Here is an 8413-nt window from a genome sequence, read left to right on the forward strand (position 1 = left end):
GCGCCACAACAGACAAAACTGCAAATTCAAAACAGCCCTTTGTCGCTTCTGCCAGAAAACTGGACACATCGAAAGAGCCTGTAGACGTAAAAAGAGAATGTCGAGTTCGCCTAACGTCAACACGCTTCGTCGCATGTCACGGGTCAATTTCGTTTCAGTGACACCGCTTAAGTTAGCTACGACTGTATCCAACCATGAAATTGTTTTCGAAATAGATACAGGGACTGGTGACAATTTCATTTCAACTAGAACATGGGAGAGGATTGGCAAACCACAACTCTGTAATGCGAACATTAAGTATCAATGTGCATCCAACCAGGAACTCCCCGTCATTGGAACTGTTTTCTTGCCGGTGTCTGTGAACAATACGTGCCGCGAGATAAACTTTGTTGTCACCACTATGCCGTTACACTTATTAGGACGTTCTGCCATACAAATGCTCAATGTTTCAGTAGATGAACTGTTTCAAACGAAAAAAGTAAAATCTGTTCGTAGTAAGCCCGCAACAAACATGTCACATCTTCAAAAGGCATGTGTGTGCAGAATTTCCTGATGTCTTCAAACCAGAACTCGGTAAATTGAAAGATTTTGAACTTGACATTAAATTTAAAGCCGATGTGACGCCTGTGTTTCACAAGCCTCGTTCCGTCCCCTATGCGATCCAAGACGACCTCAACAAGAGCTTGGATGCCGGTATTGCAAAGGGTATTTGGAAACCTACATCCTTCAACGAATTTGGAACACCGATTGTGCCAATAAAAAAGATGACAATCAGTGGTGAGAGACCGAAAAATCGAGTATGCGGAGACTACTCTGTTACAGTTAATCCGCAATTGGAAACTCACAGATATCCGATACCGTTACCTGAGGACCTCATGCGCAAATTAGGAGGAGGCTACGGATTTTCCAAAATCGACCTAGCCGAGGCTTACACACAAATCCCGTTGTCACCAAAATCGCAAGAACGCCTCGCACTCAGCACGCATAAAGGTGTTCTCCTTCAAACGAGACTACCTTTTGGCATCAGTTCAGCTCCCGGATATTTTCAACAAATAATGGATCAACTGACTCAAGATCTTCCAGGTGTCGCAGTCTATATCGACGATATCCTTGTGAGTGGCAAGGATTCCACCGATCATTTACACAATCTGCGAAGATTATTACAGCGACTTCATGATAAGGGACTTCGCTGTAATCTCCAAAAATGTTCTTTCGCAGAATCACAGTGTGAGTACTTGGGTCATCTACTATCAAAAGACGGCATTGCAAAAGGCACAAAGGTCGATGCAATCACTAAAATGCCACCACCCACTAATGTATCGAGCCTAAAATCGTTCTTAGGACAAGTACAATTTTATTCGAAATGTTTACCAAATCTTGCAACTGTCTTAGAGCCACTCTATCAGTTAACCAAGAAAGAAGTTAAATGGAAATGGACAGCTAAAGAACAAACAGCTTTTCAACATGCGAAGAGACTTCTTTGTGACGAGACAATTCTTGTGCATTTTGATCCATCTCTCGACGTGGGTATATCTTGTGACGCATCAAAAGTTGGAATCGGAGTCGTGTTATTCCATCGTTTCCCAGACGGTAGTGAAAGACCGATTGCCAATGCTTCTAAAATTTTGAACAATACTCAGCGAAGATACAGTCAGATTCAGAAGGAAGCGTTATCAATCATTTTTGCGCTGAGTAAATTTAATCAATTTCTTTACGGTCGCAATTTCATACTCGTCACCGATCACAAGCCTTTATTGTCGCTCTTTGGTCCAAGAAAACCAGTACCTGCTTTAGCTGCCAACCGCCTGGCCAGATGGGCTTTGACACTAAGTCAGTACGACTATAGAATTGAATATCGTAAGACAGCTCACCATGGCAACGCTGATGCACTGAGCAGACTTCCTGCAAGTGCCGACCCAGTCTTCGACAGAGAGGAAGATGGAGAAGATGTCAACACTGTGTTTACAATCTCTACAGTTGGAAAACAGCTAAGAGCTACTGACCCCGGAGTCATCGCTAGAGAATCCGCTAAAGATGACACCATATCCGTTGTCATGAGAAATACGACTCGTAAATGGTCTAAATCAGATTCCAAAACGGACAATCTTAAACCATTCTTCAAGATGAAGGACACGCTGTCAACGTCTCATGGATGTTTATTCTACGGTTCAAGAATAGTTATTCCTAAGAGTTTGCAACGAGACGTCCTCAATATCCTTCACAACGGTCATTTCGGCATGCAACGCATGAAACAATTAGCGCGAACGATCGTATATTGGCCAGGTATTGATTCTGACATCGTCAATACGTGTCGTGGATGTGTTACGTGTGCAGAACATCAAAACAACCCACCAAAGGAGCCAAACCATCCATGGATAACGCCAGACTCACCGTGGAGTCGAATGCACATCGATCACGCAGTGAATTTTATGGGTAATAACTGGTTAGTTATGGTCGACTCCTACTCAAATTACCCATGCATTCACGCAACCAGTTCGACGTCAACGAAAGCAACAACTAGCCTTCTTGAAGAGGACTTCGCTCACTTCGGCTATCCTCACGCTATCGTGTCGGACAACGCAGCATACTTCACTTCTGACGAATTTCAGACATGGTGTAGGGAGAGGGGAATCAAACATCTCACTGGAGCTCCCTATCATCCCGCTACAAACGGTGCAGCAGAACGACTTGTGGGAAGTTTTAAAAAGGCTTTGAGAAAATCGTCTTTTCCTCCAAGACAAGCCTTGCAACAATTTCTTATGCAATATCGTCGCACACCTTTAGCTTCTGGCTCGTCACCTAGTGAATTGCTTCATGGACGTCAAATTCGCACATTGATCGACACACTCCGCCCAATGTCCACCTCAAATTCCAAACCACGCGTATCAAAAACGCGTTATAAAGTTGGGACACACATTTATTCCTTACGTTTTGGTAATCGAAATGACAGAGAGGCGAAATGGATTCCCGCAACTGTCACCAAAGTGTTGGGACCACGTCATGTCATGGTAACTCTCCAGAGAGACGGAACAACGTGGAAGCGTCATATTGAACAAATAAGACCACGTTACAACCTTCCTCGCCAAAACGTATCTGCTTCAGCAAATGATACCATAGAGGACGATTTCATTACTAATCCTATCGGTTATTATTGTGAGCGTTCATCATCGAATGCAGCTACCCCCGGAGCAGAATCGAATCGTGTCCAACTGAGAAGATCGTGTCGTACCAGAAAATTCCCCAATCGATTTTAGCCTTCGAACCTTCGAAACCTACTTCTCAGGCAAAACAGGGAGGTGTTATGGACTTATACATAGAGTTACTCTAAGAAAGAGTTGCTCCCCTTAGTTATTAGCTAATTGATTTTAGTTACAGCTTAATTAGTTATTATTCATTAAGTCCATTGTTAAAATATTATTTGTGCTTAACAAATATCAGAGTGGATTGCCCTAGGGAAGGATGCATTCTTTGTTCCTTACTTTTCATAGTTGAGTTACTTATACTATTTTTCCTTCTTAAAATGTTGTTACGATATATTTGTATATACTCAAACTTATACACAGTAATAAACTGTTCTCTCACATAGGTATCACTTAACGCTTCTGAGTTGAGTGATTCCACAATATTAATCTGGAGGCCCGTCAAAAACACAACAGTAAGTAAATCCCAACATATTTTTGTTTGAATCATCTCTTGTTGTGAATGGTCTTACAACCAATTTTTTTATGAATACATTATTAAATTTGTTTTTCTTGTTAACATTATTACTTTAAAGAGAACAGAAAACATCATTTATTCACCCGTGTGAATGGTAGAATGCTTCTTGAAGGAAAATGGTCGAGAGAATAAACCATTGCACAGTCATCCAGAGAAAATACCAAAGTGACAAATTATGGAGCAGGCACTGGTTTAGGATGAAGATCTGAAAAAGTATGGACGAAGCAAGTAAGAAAAATACAAGAAAAGACTCACCCCCCCCCCCCAATCAAAATCAATCTTCCCCGTTGTTTTTTCTTTCTTGCTTTGCCTGTTTCATACGCACTTTTTCGGATCTTCATCCGGAGAAACAAGACTCGAGTCCCGCTATTTGCATTCTTGTTTTCTCACGTAAAAGGAACTTACTGCTTTCTCTTGACTTACCGCGTTGCACTATCTACATCATGTGCCTTGATTTGTTTCGATCGCTCTTCGAATATGACAAGAAAAACAAAATTTCTAATCGAAACATTCGAAAACATAATATGTAACTAATCATCTCCACTATGTCGGAGCAACTACTACTATGTTTAAAATTGAATTTTGAGCTTAACTTATAGATAAAAAATAATCCATCAGAGCTATTATTTATTATGGTCATCGGGCCGGTGATTATCTCGGTTTCCATGGCATGAAACGGACAATATAAATTGCTTGTTACCCTTTGACGCCAGTCTATTGCAAAGAACTTTTAGCTAGATCTCATAGATCAAGCCAAGTAATCACTCCTGTGAACCCAGGGATGTCAGGAAAAAGATCTCGATCCCTTTGCATGTAAAGCAAATGCTCTACCCACTGAGCTATTGGGACCCCCCTTGGCTTGAGTTTGAGTTACAATTAATGCCTTTATTCAAGAGAATGAGATTTTTTTTCTTAAACTTCAAAACTTAAATTGTCTAGTTCTAATTTTTTAAACTTCAAAACTCAGTTTTCTTCAACTACTTCATCTAGTGGCTTCATCACCCGGCTATGGCGCTGGCTTCCGGCGACAACAGACGTGTTGTGAATGTTTACCTATTTTCTACACATATTTTTATTCATTTATCATTCAATCGTCGGAATTTACGCCTAATTTTTATTCAAAATGGATGTGAAGTATATATTGTTCCTGATTTTTATATTTATTAGTATATTTATAAGCATAAATGGTGTTTTAGCCTGTAATTTTGCTGCCAAAAGCCTATCGAAAACTTATACTCCAGAGACTCTCCGATCCCTCCAACCCGTGTCACCCCACCACCCACTATTGACACATCGTTTATTAAAGTAAGAAAGAGGGGGAGAAAAGGAGGAATAAAAAACAAAATTTAACAGACGGCCTTTTCGTCCATTTTTACCCTGTGTAGTGACAGGTAATGTAAGATCACTGAAAAATAAAATTGATGAACTGTTTTCACTGTGTCGTTTTAATAGTGACTATCGTCAAGCCTCCATAATAGCGTTAACAGAGACTTGGCTATCTCCTCACATACCATCATCATGTTTTAATATTGAACAATATTCACTATTTCGAGGAGATCGGACTAATGTAAATAAACGAACTGGGGGTGGGGTGTGCACATATATTAACAACAAATGGTGCCACCCCAATAACTGTCATATAAAGAAAATGTATTGTGACGACTATATTGAATTTATTACTGTTTCGTCACGACCATATTATCTACCCCGGGAATATACTCATGTCATCATCATCAACGTCTACATTCCACCATCATCAGACAACACCACAGCGAAAAATATTTTGAGGAAAGAAATACAGGACATTCAAATTAAGTCACCCGATGCCGTATTGATGGTCACTGGCGATTTTAACCAATGTAACGATTTTACTCTCCCGGGACTTCATCAATACGTGGACTGCGAGACAAGGGACAAAAAAACATTAGATTTATTCCTGTGTAATATTAAAAATAGTTATAAATGTTTACCCCGCGCCCCATTAGGTTTATCTGACCACTGCATGCTCTTGCTACTCCCCACCTACCGCCCTGTTTTTAAACGTGTAAAACCAGTAAAGAAAAGTGTACAGATCTGGAACGGAAGTGTGTGTGAAGATTTGCGTGGTTGTTTTGAATGCACTGACTGGAATGTTTTTATCGAATCATGTGATAGTGTGGATGAGCTGAATGACTGTGTGAGTGAGTATTTAAAATTCTGTGAACAGCTAGTGTCTTGTAAAAAAGAAATAAAATATTATCCTAACAACAAGCCTTGGATAACAAAAGATCTAAAACTTTTATTGAACCAAAAGAAAACTCTCTATACTAGTGGAAACAAAAAAGATCTGAAAACAAAACAAAAAGAGATAAAGAGGGTAATATCTAGTTGTAGAGACAAGTACAAAAATAAAATTGAAAAATGCTTTTCTTCTGGGGATATACGGGACACGTGGCGGGGGCTTAAAACTGCTGTTAACTATAATCCAAAGCCCACGATTATATCAGAAGATTTCGAAATTGAAACTTTAAATAAATTTTATTCACGTTTCGACACAGCAAACAAATTTGATATTGAAAATGAAAAACATAAATTAGACAGGGCTTTGGAAGATGAAATGACTATTGAGGTCAGTGAGGAGGAAACGAGATTCGTATTTTCGAAACTAAACGAGAGGAAGGCTGCTGGGCCGGATGGATTGAAAGGAAAACTATTAAAAGAATGTGCCCATCAGCTTTCCCCCATTTATACACATATTTTTAACTGGTCCCTCCAATGCGTTTCGATCCCTGAAATTTGGAAAACTTCAAAAATTATTCCTGTTCCAAAAAAAGAAAAACTTGAAACTATGAACGATCTCAGACCTGTTGCGCTGACTTCAATAGTCATGAAATCTTTAGAAAAACTTGTTCTTGTTAAAATTAGGAATCAGTTTATGCCATTGAGTGATAGTCATCAATTTGCTTACAAACCAGGACGTGGCGTAGAGGATGCCATTTTGCTGTTTACAAACAACATCTACAGGCATCTAGATCACGCTAGGAGCTATTGCAGATTGCTTTTTGCAGATTTTTCTTCAGCGTTCAATACAATGCAACCTCAGTTGGTTGTTCAAAAATTGACTAGTCTGAATTTAAACAAGTATATAATTGCTTGGGTGCTCGAATTTCTTACGGAGAGAGCACAATATGTTCAATTAGGACAAAACAAATCTTCCTGTATAACTACAAATACTGGTGCTCCTCAAGGTTGTGTATTGTCCCCTGTATTATTCACAATATACACGAATGACTGTATAAGTCAAAACCTGAGTGTACCTTTAATAAAGTTTGCAGATGACACCGCTCTTCAAGGCCTCATAACAAATGGCAACGAAGTGGCTTATAGGCAAGAAATTGATAGATTTGTGTCTTGGTGTGATGCCCACCACCTAGAGCTTAACATAAGCAAGACAAAGGAGCTAGTGATTGACTTTAGGAGAGTGAAGGAACCGATAGAACCGTTAAAATTAAAGGACCAATTCGTCCAGCGAGTTCCTCACTACAAATACCTTGGTGTAACGATTGATGACAGGCTCAAGTGGGATGAACACTTGAAAATAATTAGGCATAAGATGTGCAGACGTACATATTTTTTATCAAAACTCTCTCAGTTTAGAATAGATAAAACCCTCTGCACATTATTTTATAGAGCAGTAATCGAAAGTGTTTTGTCATTTTGTATAACAGCTTGGGGAGGCAATTGCTTCGCAGTGGAAAGGAACAAAATAAATTCAAATATTAAAAAATCCATTAAACGCTATATAAATGATGTTGACGATGTAGATCTTTTATTACGAGAAATTTTGTATAACTAAAATAACTAAAATATTAAATGACCAGTATCATCCACTAAGACCATCAATTATTATGTCAGAAAGAAGTGGTCGCCCTTTCTCTATTTCAACGAAAACAGAGAGACACCGAAAATCTTTTCTGCCGTCCAGTATTAGGCTTTATAACAACAAGCAATAATCATTTTATATAATTATTTCTCATTTTTACTTTTTTTAAATATAAATATTAATTTATTAATTTATTTGTTTTTCAATCTTTTCAAATTTCAATTTATAGTGACAGTTTTAACTATTTTACAGTGTTGATATTATTCATATTATAAAGCGCAGCTCTGGTTATAGAGCTGCTCCTTTTTTTTTTCTTTTTTTATTTTTTTATTTTTTTTTTTTTATTTATTTATTTATTTATTTTTTTTTTATATATATACATCCTATTTCCATTGTATTTTTATTGTGTAAATTATAACACGTCTGTACAAAAATTTTCCTTTTTGGGATGCAATAAAGTATTATTATTATTATTATTATTATTATTATTATTATTATTATTATTATTATTATTATTATAATACTGTTTTGGATCGTTGTTCACATAATCTAATATCATATATGTGGCTATGTGCGGCTATGTGGTCTTGTGGTATGACACTCGCTTCCGGATTGGAAGGTCCTGGGTTGGAGTTCCGCTCTGAGCGGCTCATAGTTGAGTCGTTGGAAATGGCCCTTTACTCACATTCTCTTACCGTACTTTGGTGTAAAGTGAGTACCTGGTCGTAAACAGCTTTGTCTCTGTCGGAAAAAGTATAATATAGCCAAACAGGGGTCATATCTCATTCTACATGTTAAGTGGTGCTGTTGGCTAGGGACCTCTTTTAAAGCGCT

The sequence above is a fragment of the Berghia stephanieae genome, chromosome 2 (assembly GCF_034508935.2).
Source record: "Berghia stephanieae isolate SIO BIC M18660-M18661 chromosome 2, UCSD_Bste_1.3, whole genome shotgun sequence".
NCBI lineage: Eukaryota > Metazoa > Mollusca > Gastropoda > Nudibranchia > Aeolidiidae > Berghia > Berghia stephanieae.